Source organism: Pseudophryne corroboree, chromosome 4 (genome assembly GCF_028390025.1).
Source record: "Pseudophryne corroboree isolate aPseCor3 chromosome 4, aPseCor3.hap2, whole genome shotgun sequence".
Classification (NCBI taxonomy): domain Eukaryota; kingdom Metazoa; phylum Chordata; class Amphibia; order Anura; family Myobatrachidae; genus Pseudophryne; species Pseudophryne corroboree.
This window is the reverse complement of record NC_086447.1, coordinates 814221446-814235531: the sequence shown is the minus strand read 5'-3', so window position 1 is coordinate 814235531 and position 14086 is coordinate 814221446.

Here is a 14086-nt window from a genome sequence, read left to right as displayed (position 1 = left end):
TCAGTGGATTTTCCCATTTTTTCCTGTCCTCCAGAGGAAAAGGAAAAAGATGAGAGCAACCTTTTAGGGATCTGAAACTTCTTGTCAGAATTAACCCATGGTTCTTCAAACAGGGTATTCAATTCCTTTGACACAGGAAAAGTAACTGAGGACTTATTTTACAATAAAATAAGATTCCTCACACTCCTCTGACCCCTTATCAGGAATATGCAGAACATCTCTGATAGCCTTTATAAGAGCCTCTATTCCCTGTGACAGAGCTGCATCCCCACCTCTGAGTCGAGTGTGGTATTGAAAGTCGACAGTAACTAGGTCGACAATGTCTAGGTCGACCACTATTGGTCGACAGTAACTAGGTCGACAGGGTGTCTAGGTCGACAGGGTCTTTAGGTTGACATGTTCTAGGTCGACAGGTCAAAAGGTCGACATGAGTTTTTAATGTTATTTTGGTGTCATTTTCTTCGTAGAGTGACCGGGAACCCCAATTAGTGCACCGCATCCCCTCGCATGGCTCGCCATGCTTCAGGCATGGTGCCTTCGCTTTGCTCGGCACAGATTACCGTTCCAATCGTAGTCCACGTGGATCGTTAAGTATGACAAGGTTCAAAAAAAGAAAAAAATTGTGAAAAACTCATGTCGACCTTTTGACCTGTCGACCTAGAACATGTCGCCCTAAAGACCCTGTCGACCAATAGTGATCGACCTAGACATTGTCGACCTAGAGAAGCTGGATCCTCTCATAGTGAAGCTCCGCCCATTCAATGGCCATTAACCCTTCAAGAGGTTGTGCCAACCAGCCCTGCCTGAAATAACAAACATAGAAAATAAATGCAGAAAACTCTTCAGGAGCTTCCTTCAGCGTGACCGGCTCCTCCGGGCACATTTTCTAAACTGAGTCTGGCAGGAGGGGCATAGAGGGAGGAGCCAGCCCACACTATTAAATTCTTAAAGTGCCCATGGCTCCTAGTGGACCAGTCTATACCCCATGGTACTAAATGGACCCCAGTATCCTCTAGGACGTAAGAGAAAGACCATTTTCACGTAACGTCACAATCCTGGATCTATTTCTGGGTGACCAGTCCCCACTTTTCCTGGATGACATTGTTGTATTTATTTTTTACACCGTCAATAGCACTAAACAATACACACAAACATCCAACCGTAATTGCACTTCAGTAACCAACTTTATTCTGCAGAATGAAACAGCCAATCTGACCTTTCCCACCTTTGAACATGACCTTGCGCCTGCCCATAAAGAGAAGCTGACTGGTCCTCAGAGCGATGATTCCGATTGGCTGGTAGCAGCTGTTACTACAACCTGCTTCTTGAAACTCACGCATCTGTGCTTCTTTGTCTGACTGAAAGTAGCATAACTTCCCTTGTAATGCAAATATTTTATTGTGTTGAATTCAGCATTACATTTCCTTTCATTTGATATATGAATCAGTGCACTGCGTGAAGTGAAACAGCTTTTATAAGCAAAGTTGAAAAACATTCAAATTTCAAAAAGTGTTCGCAATTTTGGCCACCACTGTGTGTGTGTATATATATATATATATATATATATATATACAAACAGAGAACCCAGCACTCACCAAAGTAAACTCACTTATCCTCAACAATTCAATAAATAAATGATGGGGGTTTAGTTGGTGGATTGGCCAATGCACGGAAGCCTGTATACCGATTCAAGGTACCCCACCTTCATACAGGTCCTACACTATCACAGAGTCTTAAAACCTGACTACCACACTGCTGCATCATTGGCCAATCCACCAACTAAACCCCCATCATTTATTTATTGAATTGTTGAGGATAAGTGAGTTTACTTTGGTGAGTGCTGGGTTCTCTGTTTGTATTTATTAGAGCGATGTGGTCATGGGCTACATGCACCCCGCCCTGTGAGTGGTAAGTACAGCTGTGTACCCCGCTTCTGTGGTGGAGAGTGCAGTGTCACATGCACCCCACCCTGTGAGTGGTAAGTGCATAGCTGAGCCCCGCTTCTGGTGCGGTGAGTGCTGTGGTTTTTACTCTGTGTGTATATGAAGGGGTTAATCTATGGTTAGCTCTTATTAACCGTGGCCACTAGCTTTCTCATGCACCCCTGTGTGGACTTTATTATCCTGAACCTGTCTCAGCTGTTTTTTAGCAATCATCTTTGAGCCAGTGCAATAGGTGACTAGTGTGCCTTTAAAAGCCATATAGTCTGTGGCAGGTACACATTACATCTAGCAGGCAGATGATGCAGCAGTGTGGTAGTCAGGTTTTAAGACTCTGTGATAGTGTAGGACCTGTATGAAGGTGGGGTACCTTGAATCGGTATACAGGCTTCCGTGCATTGGCCAATCCACCAACTAAACCCCCATCATTTATTTATTGAATTGTTGAGGATAAGTGAGTTTACTTTGGTGAGTGCTGGGTTCTCTGTTTGTATTTATTAGAGCGATGTGGTCATGGGCTACATGCACCCCGCCCTGTGAGTGGTAAGTACAGCTGTGTACCCCGCTTCTGTGGTGGAGAGTGCAGTGTCACATGCACCCCACCCTGTGAGTGGTAAGTGCATAGCTGAGCCCCGCTTCTGGTGCGGTGAGTGCTGTGGTTTTTACTCTGTGTGTATATATATATATATATATATAAAATATTCCGGGACGTGGCTTAGCTGTGAATGCAGGCGGTTGTGCTGGGCCTGAGCTCCTGCCCAAGTTGTAGCTTTTTCCACTCACAGGCCCTACCAACTGTTAAAATTGGGACGTACCGTTCGGCTGCTCAGACTCCCCTGCACTGGGTGAGTGGGCTTGCGGAGCCGGCGGGTGCCTCCTGTGCCCGTGCAGGTTGCGGCCTGCCCCCCAGGTTGGAGCCGGGGACTTAAGTCTGGAACTGTCCATTGCGGGCTACAGCGGACCTCTCCCCTCCTTCCCTGAGGTCCCCACATCTCCATCTCCCTCCTGCTGGGCTGCTCTGTGCGGCGGATCCCCCGCTGACCGCAGCACATGGTGAGAAGCTCCGTGGTCCAGGAGAGTGCGGCGCTCGTCACATGGTGCTCTTAGGACCAGCCGCGGCCGCCGCTGCCTCCAACACCCGTCCTCCGCTGCCCCTCTGAAGAGTGGAACCTGTGGCTGCTGGGACACTCACCGCTTCCACCAACGAGTCTTCCCCCTGCTGGCTGGGGCCACAGGTACCTAGGTTGCTGGAGCTCGGAGCGGGAGCCTGGCGGCGCCATCTTGGGGACTGGAAAGGTGCCCATACTGAGAGACGCTGTCCTGTGGGGAGACACTGCCCTGCTCTCACCTCTATCACTGGTGGTAGGGACTGCAGGGAACCCTCTCCCTTCTGTTTTTATGGACTTTGACTACCTATACTAGGCACTTTTGGGGGGAGAAGTGTACTTTGAAGTAGTCTACAGCTGCCCTCATCCCACTACTCTCAACCTACATCATAGTGGGTACTGTGACCTCCATTTTATTGAATAGCAGCGTTGTGTACACCCGATACAAATGCTTCATTGTGCAGAATTCCTGCCATTCCACTAGTAGTATGGGACAAGACAAGCCTGAATACACACGCTTTGCCTGACCAAGGGAACCGACGCTCATCCTTGTGGGACCTTGCTGAATCTCGCCTTCCCTTCTGTCAAACTTGCTTGTATTATAACAAAACACCTTGCCTACATTGGAGTAGTCACTGTCTTGTGAACAACTTGTCCCCACCCTAACAGGAGTAGATGCCTCCTTCAACAAATATGTAAGGCCATCTCGAGGAGTTATGGCTGACACCTTCTGACACATACTACCGACAAAGCGACCACGGATTTGTCTCGCTGACCCTACATTCTTCTGCTAGACCCGACATGACTGCGCAGCCATTCCGACATGCTCGCACTCCGCAACCATGCAATTTGGTATCTGTAGCCATCACTGCACCGGACACTCTTTTCTACATGGTTGCTACATAGTGCTCTTTAAATATTAGTCCCCAGCTTCCATCCTCTTCTTGTTACTCCTCATTGGGTTGCCCTCTCTGGATTCCAAAACTGCCTTTTCATCAGTCGCAGGAAACGTAAGGGAGTGAAAACCTCTATCCGTCTGTCTGAAGTTCCCCCCCACTCGGACCCCAGGCGGTATCTCAATCTCCAGAAAGATACGGACATGTCGGCCCTGTCGACGCCCACCTCTCCAACTCAATCTGAGGGGACTGAGATGCAAGTTGAAACCAGGGCGACCCCACCTGTTCTGAGCTCCGTTGGACAGCAGGATATGCAGAAAGTCCTCAAACTCTTACAGTCCTTGCCCACCAAGGTGGACTTCACATCCTTGGAAAGTAAACTTCGGGACGTAGTACACTCTGAAGTGTCTACACTTCGGTCTGAATTGACTCAGCTGGGCTCTCGTATCGAAACATTGGAGGCTAATGGAGAAGAATCCAACGCTTTTCATCACACATTGGTAGACACCATTAAACTCCAAGCAGAAGAGATTCAGAACCTGCACGACCATCTTGACGATATAGACAATAGGGGACGCAGAAACAACTTTCGGGTGAGGGGCATCACTGAAGAAATACCGCAACAAAGCATCCCAGATGTCCTTAACAAGATTTTCGGTGCAGTCTTGGAAACCGATCCAAACGACCCCATCGTCTTCGACAGGGCACACAGGGCGCTGCGTCCTAGAGGCCTGCAGTCTGAACGGCCGAGAGATATTATTTGCCGTCTCCACTACTATAGCCAAAAAGATGAGATAATTAGGAAACTCCGGAGACTTGGACTTCAACGGCTCGCCTATTCAGGTTTTCCAGGATCTTTCTCGTGATACCCTACAATCTAGACGTCAATTAAAGCCCTTAACAGATGCCCTTCGTAAGAGCAATATCAAATACAGATGGGGATTTCCTTTCAGCATTACAGCTACCAATGAGGGTCGGTCTGCCATGATTCGGACCCCTGAAGATGTCGTTCTCTTCTGTTCCACCCTATCTATTGACCCGGTACAAACCCCTGAGTGGCAATCCGTGCGCTCAAAGATCCGCCCCCCCCCCAATCCCCTCGGGTTGACCCTCCTTTCCAAACATCGGCTCTCCCTCAACATCGCATAAACAGAACCGCTCCTTCCCGTCCTCTTCATCTTCCTCAACGGCTGCGAAGACCTGATTACCCCACTTTCTGATTTGCAACTTTTACTTACTACACAGGATCTTTCGGCCCGCAGATGACTGCACCGTTATACCGAGACTCTGCGGGAGGGGCCGTTGTCCCTTCAGGTAGATTTCCCCCTTGGGGCACTATGCAGTTGGAAGGTGCAATGCTTATCAAGCCCTGTCTCTTTATTTGATAGTTGCCTTTTGTTCGAGGGGCCTGGGCATTTTTTTTCTCGAATAGAGAGATGACTTCGCATCTTTATCATGGTCTATACTGCTCTAAAATAGTTTGGGTTACATATTATTCCTATTACATTGATATGTTGTGTTCGCTAAATGTGTTCTACAATTTTTTTTGTGGTTTTCTTTTTATGACAATTATGTGGTTTGTGTCGGAGGGTGGATCCGTTCCTTCCTTGTTGCCCTGTTTGCACCGCAATGTTTGGTCCCGGACCGATCGGTGGGAACACCGTTTCCACTGCTCGAAACACATGGAGCGGTGTCTTGTCTCTACTATGGTTTCTTGTTCAATTGTTCTATAGTGTCATGTTTTTATGTCTTGTTGTTCTTCCTCTGTCCTCTTCTTCTCTTTCCCCTTTTTTCCTTCTGGTTCTCTCCTCCCTTCCAGACTTACCTGGATTCGCTTATGCCCGAACCTTATTTTATGCTGCTGGAATCTTTATGAGGCTAGATTCGTTATTTCTTTTTGGAACAAGTAAATGGCGCTGTTAAAGGTGGTTTCTATTAACGCCCGGGGACTCAATATCACTGAGAGACGGTCAAGGGCCTTGCGAGAACTGAAGGCCGAGAAAGCAGACGTTGCCTTTGTGCAAGAAACCCACTTTAAAGAGGGGGTGGCCCCTTCTCTCAGGAATAGAGACTTCCCTACAGGTTATTTTTCCAATAACGCTGATGGTAAGACTTTAGGTGTAGCAATATTGTTTGCCAAACATGTTGCCCTCGCTGATGTTTTATGCCATCAACTTGTTCCCGGCAGGGCTCTGCTTATAAATTGCACTGTTGCCAATAGAGCTCTCACATTTCTTAATGTTTATACCCCGAACAAGGTACAACCGGCCTTTTTAGAAAAAGTCCTTACCCTAGCCCAGCCCCATATTAATGGGATTTTGCTCTTTGGCGGGGATTTAAATTGGTCTCTGGAGCCTCGTTTGGACTCCTCTAACCCCTCCCCTAGGTATTCGGATAAACTCCATCACAGGGTCCGGAGAATTCTCCATAACTTTTAACTCATTGATGTCTGGAGGATACAACACCCCTCTACTCGTGACTTCACTTTCTATTCACACCCTCACAACACTTACACTAGGATTGACTACTTATTTATCCCTCATAGATTTTTGCACTTGGCTGAGGTCTCTGCTGTGGGTAACATCCTGGGCTGGTCATGCTCCTGTCTCTTTGGGGGTTCGTTTGTCCCCAGCCCGCACGAAATCTCACATGTGGAGATTGAACGAGCTGATCCTTCAGGATCCTTATTGCCAACAGCAGATTAGGGAGGCTATAACTGACTATACTGACGTTAACGACACAGCCGAGCTCTCTAAAGTGGTAGTCTGGGAGGTCCACAAATGCATAATAAGGGGAAAACTCAATCAATTGGGCGCTCACAGGGAAAAACAACAAATGGCGGCACGGGTGGCCTTGATACAAAAAATTCAGGCCTTAGAACTTCTCCATAAATCCGCCTTGTCAGAGGATACCCTTCATCCTTTATTATTGGCTCGGAAGGAACTGGACTTACTTATGTCTCATAGACTGAAATTGGAGGCGAGAAAATGCCGTAGTCGTTATTTTTTATGGGGGAATAAACCTGGGAAGCTGCTGGCGCGGGCTCTCCAGGGTCAACGGGCAGCATCTTTTATATCTAAAGTTAAATTGCATACTGGAACAACACAGAATACCACAACAGATTCTATGCTCGCACATATTACGGTGATCCCTAAGGAGGGTAAGGATCCGGCCCAATGTTCCAGTTATAGGCCCATATCCCTATTAAATGTAGACTTGAAGTTCTTCGCCAAATTAATGGCGAATCGCCGAAAACTCTTTCTTCCAAAACTGGTACACTAAGACCAAGTGGGTTTTGTCCCGGGCCGTGAGGCCAGAGATAACACCACGAAGGTTCTGGACTTAATTTATAAAGCCTCGACTTACAAATCTCCTTCCATTCTCCTCTCAACTGACGCGGAAAAACCATTCAATAGAGTTGACTGGGATTTTCTGTTGGGGGTATTGGAACACTTGGTCTTGGGCAGAGTGGGCTTCTAGAGAATTCGGGCCCTGTATTTTGGGCCCGCGGCTCGTGTCTGTATTAATGAGGAGCTGTCAGACCCGTTCCAGATACGGAATGGCACTCGTCAGGGTTGTCCTTTGTCACCGCTTATTTTTGTATTATGCATGGGGACCCTGGCGAGGGCCATTCGTCACAACGTTAACATCACAGGGTTGCAGGTGGGAAAGACAGAATATAAGCTTGCCTTGTTTGCGGACGATCTCCTCGCAGTGATATCTAACCCTCTGACCTGTATACCCAAACTCTGTTACAGAATTTCAATGGTTTGGAACTCTCTCCAATTTAAAAATCAACTTAAATAAGTCCACAGCATTGAATTTAACATTGGATCAGACGAGTCTCCAAGTTCTCCAATCCATTTCGCCCTTCGCATGGCACCCAACACAATGAATATATTTAGGGGTGATCCTCCATAGAGCTCTTTCCCAGATTTACCAATTGAATTTTCCCTCACTCTTATCCAAACTCCAATCTGACCTCTCCAAATGGGGTGGGAAGAAAATTTAAGGGATAGGTAGAATAGGAGTCATCAAAATGAATATCTTACCCAGAATCCTTTACCTGCTACAAACTTTACCCGTCGCTATTCCCCGGTCATGGTTTACCTTACTACAACGAAAGATTAGAGACTACATTTGGGCGGGACGAAAACCCCGGTTTAAGCATGAGATTCTCTTTAGACGAAAACACCAGGGAGGTCTCCAACCTCCCCACTTTTTCTCCTACTACCAAGCAGTACTCCTTACGAGAGTAATGGAGTGGAGTCATGAACTCCACAGGAAACAATGGGTAGACATTGAACTGGCCTGCCTCCCCTCTCTTAGCTCGGACTCCCCTTGGCTCTCCAAAGTCCCCCGGGTGTTGCACCCGCTAGCTGGCCCCATTTTTACATGTTGGCACCTCTTATGCTCCCTTCCTCATGTTTCAGCATCTCCTTCTCCACTCTCACCACTGTTTGGGAATCCTGAGTTTCCCCCAGGATGCTACTCCTTGTCATTCTGTCTATGGCGAGAAAGAGGCATCCTAAGAGCAGACACATCTGGCATAATATCCTTTCCCGAATTACAAACTAAATGGAATCTACCAAATAAAGAAATATGGAGATATCTCCAAATTAAACATTACCTAAGGACTTTTTGCTCTCCTGGGAAAGGTAAACGAGCTATGACTTTGTTTGAGCAGCTGTGTCTCTTCCATACATACCCCAGGCACACTCTGTCTACGTTTTATAAATGGATAATAGACCACAGATTTTACTCCAAATCTAAATATGTCAATGATTGGGAATTAGATCTCACAGGTTTAGTAACCGCAGATGATGGGGAAGATATCTATAATAATACTTTCTCATTAACTACCAATGTGTTGGTTTTGGAGACTCACTACAAAGTACTTACAAGGTGGTATAGATGCCCAAATCTCGTTGCGAAAATTTACCCTGGAGTACCCAACACATGTTGGAGATGTGGGATAGCGGTGGGCACCCCCCTACATATATGGTGGGAATGCTCTCTTCTTCAACCATACTGGCACAAAGTGTGTGGAGACAACTAGCATTATTCTTGGCGAGGATTTACCCTATTGTCCTACTTTTTGGCTATTAAATCTTACGCTTACACCCAGATATCAACTCAAGAAATCGCTACTTCACCATATTTTGAGTGCCTCTAAGGCAGTCATCCCAGTACACTGGAAAGTGAGAAACACATCCTTTACTGCTACTTGGAGCCCATGGCTGGAATATAAAGAGACAACCCATTATAAATCTTCTCTTTAAGAGATACCTCATTTTCTATCTAAATCTTTTTTCTTGCGATATCTTTTCTTTTCCTCCTCTATCCTGGGAGTAACTTTACTCCTTATCTCTCTGCCTTTTTTTCCTTGTTCTCCATCTTTCCTTTCCTTCTTTCATTTCTTGTAATTCTTGTAATGTTTTTTGAGATACGATATGTTAGTGGAAATGCTGCATTCCCTTTACGGGTCTCTTAAATGTACATGGCTTTGAGAACTTTTTGAAGCGGCATCTCTTATCTTACTATATGATGTTTGTATTTTTGAAATTTTCAATAAATTAATTTGCAAAAAAAAATAAAAATACATAATATTCCAAAAAACTAATAAACATCGATGTTTTGTATACCCCTGCTGAAGTCTTGAATGACGAAATGTGTTGGATGTTATATGGATTGACTATCTATATCCATAAATAAAAAGAAACAATTGATTTTTAATATATACTGTTTATTGAGTAATTCTATATGAAATTACGCACTTTTACATGTTTTTAACAAATATGTTTACATTGTATGAATTTTAACATTTTGGTTGTACTCAACAAATTACATATTTTGGATTAGGTATAGGATCATAATCTATTAGATGCCCCCAAAGAAACTATTTTGCTATATCTTTTCATTCGGTCCGTTCAAGCAGAGGGCCATTTTTTGGGGAGCTGCAGTGTTTAAGATAATAAGATAATAATCTGTAGAGGGAACTATCATAATTGAATATCAAAATATTAGGAGTGATTAAAGCGCAGTACTAGTCATTTAATATATATATATATATATATATATATAAATACAGAATGTCAAAGGGAGTTGGTCCAGCCCTCATATAAGTGCAAACTGGGAGGTTGTGCTGTTGTATTCCCTATCAGCTACAACCACACTTATAATGATCCGGCTTTGAATAGTGACAGGCTCTCCTGAACAGCAGTTCAGCATATAAGTGCAACCTCCCAGTTTGCACTTATATGAGGGCTGGACCAATGGTGAACACTGGTGCACTCAGCGTGATTTTGTTTTGATTTTAATTCCTTGAATTTACTTGTGGGAACAACATTACCGCTAAATCGGTTTCTTTCCCCCATAACTCTTCCAATATTGATTGACATGAACCCCTGATGAAGTCCTTTGGGACGAAATGCGTCGGGTATGGGTTTTCTGTGAGAACATCAGACATCCTGTATATAATACTATTGGATGGAATACACTGATTATATCATGTCTTCAACAAAATTGGAATCTGTATTTTAAATATGTTCACCATTTGATTTTTATGTGATAATCTATGTTCATCAAAGTATAATGTGCATAGATAATATGTGAATAAACCAAGTGTTATTTTATCACTTTGTGGTCATAATCCGGAAGAGTATTTTACACAATCAACATATACAGCTCCCTTTGACATTCTGTATTTTTGTATTCTATTATCTGTACTCTAGCTAACAGAGAGTACGTCATAAGGTTTGCAGCTCATATATAGCGCATAATTGGGTCTACACCACATCCAATATATATATATATATATATATATATATATATATATATAAAATCTCCAATAGATTAGCTTACAAGCAGGGCCTTCCTACCTGTGACTGTTTGTTATTACAGAAAAAGAGAAGTCGTCCTGCACTGCCGTAAACAGTATATAGTAAAATGTCAAGATGTATGTATAGAAACCAACTATAAAGAATTAATTAAATAGGAAAAATCCTTTATATTAAAAGATAGCGCTGTTGGCGGTGCTCCCCAGAGGAAAATATGACAGTTTAATCACAAGAAGGGTATCCCAAGGAAAGGGGCTTAGGATAAAGAAGTTTACCTCTTTGTGGGGGCACTCATTTGAAATATTTCATATTTATTACTTAAAATTTAACTTTTAATAAATCATTAAAAATTGTGTATAAATAATTTCTGGCCACCCTTAAGAAAGAACTGTATAATCCAACATTTGGTGTGAGAAAGTGTATTCATCAATAATTTAAGAGGAATATATGTAAAATACTAATTCCTCTAATATCATACTTCCTAGGGTGAAAATATCAAAAGATCAAAACATACCTGGTATATAATTATTGATCGTACGTGGTTGTGTTCCGTGAACTCCTGTAAGGAAAATATTAACCTAAAAGGAGAAAGAGGTAACACATCCCAGAAGACGCTTAGATTGCAGTTCTCCTGGTTTTAACAGTTCCTATCGCAATTATAATATAATTATGCGTTTAATCATAGCAGCTGTTATTTTTTATCAATCACCACATACATCAATTGCTATAGAAGGGAAATCCGAGTAGTTTTTAATTAATATTCTTGAAACATCAAATATTCACCTTCAAGATCAGCCAATTATACCAGCTCCGGCTCCACACGTTCGTAGGGCGAGCGCCCTATAATAAAGTCTTAATAGAGTGAGGTTTATGCTGGTGCTGCAGCGGTCAGCGTCTCCCCATATGCACTTTCATCTACTAGAGCAGCATATATGCTGGGGCTCCAGCGGGCAGTATATCCCCGCGTATCGGGTCTCCGGCTTCTGCTCCGCTTAATTCTTACAGTGGATAGCCGCTGGTTAGGTCTAAGGATGTAATAGTCCCCGCAAGTAATTAAAATTAAACAGAACAGTGTCTGAGCTGCGACTGCAGCGGTCTCTCACGTATCGGGTCTCCGTGTGTCTGTAACAGGTAGCGGATGATTACGTCTAATGACGAGATAGCTAGTCTGCAAATAATTAAACAGAACAGTGTCTGTGCTGCGGCTGCAGCGGGTAGCGTCTCCCACGTATCGGGTCTCCGTGTGGCTGTAACAGGTAGCCGGTAATTGCGTGATTGCTAGACTGCAAGTAATTAAACAGAAGTGTCTGTGCTGCGGCTGCAGCGGGCAGCGTCTCCCACGTATCGGGTCTCCGTGTGTCTGTAACTGGTAGCCGGTAATTGCGTCTAGTGACAAGATAGCTAGTCTGAACGTACGTTTCACCCTCCTAGGGGCTTGATCACCAAATGCCTACTTGCTGTAAAAGTCTGTCCGCTTTTAAACCTGGGCTAACCAATCCTACATAGGGTTTATAATGAATAACATGTCCAGAAACCAATGGGGAATGGTAGCTGAGCCTGATACAATTAACCAGTTTTAATAGCACTGATAGTCGCCAGGTGAATGACAGTTAAACAATTATTTACAATCCTAATTGATTGTCTGATAATGATAACCTGGTGCTACACTGGTTCAGAAAAAAGCCAAAAAATAAGCAAGAACAAAATACAATGAGCAGAACTAATTAGTTCATGGAGAACACAGGGAATATATTCCTGAAATAAAAAAACATATAAATAAATTTGAAAAAATACATATATATATATATGAAAGACCTTCTATTTTCATTATGATAATTATATGCGTGCCGGAGGATATTGTAAATATAAGTATCGCCGAAATTGACAGTTAACAAATTATTGTGTAGTGTAGGTCATAGGTAGATTTACACTACAAAGAGATTGTTGGGAATAAGTAGTATAGGGACATAAGTTTAACAAATGTACTCAAAGGGAGAATAAAAAAAGAAGAAAAGAAAGAAGAATTGTTTGTATCTTAATTAATTTAAATAGTATGAAACTAGTGTACTTAAATTAAATTGTGTAATCAATATGAAGAATATCCTTGTTGGAAACCAAAGTGTTATCAATGGTAGCATGTAAATTCCCATAAGGCTACTAGATGGTGTTATATAGAGAATAAGTTAGAGTAACACTCTAAACCATTGATAGAGGGGAAAGCTATAATGCTGGTACTAATAAAATAAAGGAGGAAAAAACTCAAGAAGTTAAGAAAGCAGTATAATTGATGTTTTCATTTAACCCTTTGGGGAAATAGTGCCAAGTTTAAAGATCCATTGGCTTTCTCTCCTAAGGAGTTCCTTCTGTATATCACCACCCCTAATCCCTAGATGGACCTGTTCCAATCCAAAGACTCGTAGACATTCCGCGGAATCCTGGTGCACCATGGAGAAATGTCTAGCCACAGTGGCTTGAATGCTTTCCGATCCCGGTCAGCATTTCTGATCGTACCTATGTGTTCCAGGATGCGTTGTTTAAGCATCCTGGAGGTCATACCCACATAGTAGATCTTGCATGTACATGTAATGCAATAAATTACGTTCTTGGTCCTGCAATTGAAAAAGTCTGTGATGGGGTGCTCCACTCCATATTTATCCTTTATCATAGTTTGTTGGGAACACACACAACTGAACTAAAAGCACTTAAATGAATATAAGCACTTAAATAGAATTTTTCCTTATCTTAGAATGAGGTAGGTACAGGTCACCCAACGCGTTTCGTCAGATGAGACTTCTTCAAGGGGTATGGACAGAATGAGACAGTACATGTTTTTATAGCCAGAGGTGATCAGTGGGAGGGTCATGACATCACATCCAGTCATGTGATGTAATTATGTATTCAATCATATAAGGCTATTTGTATATACACAAGCACTGTTTGACATATTGATCTGGACTTGATACAGGTAAAAAAGAGTGAATATGCACTTAAAAACACACTGAGAAACACTAGAAAACAGCTCTGAAGTAAAATATGCTGAACTTCCGCCACACTTCCGGTTGCGGCGGACACGTCGCGTCACTTCCGCCCCACTTCCGGTGCTCATTGCGCATGCGCCCGCGGCGATTTCATGTATTTATCCAGTTCTCAGTGGATGTAGTTCACAGGGGGAAGGAGCCAGTCTTTAGTTAGGTCCCAAAGGGGAGGCCATTTTGGGTGTGCTTGAGTCTACAGATCTCCAGGTAGCGGCGGCCATTTTCCTGTAGTACGTCTGATACTTATCCCGGTATCCATGGTGATAGTTG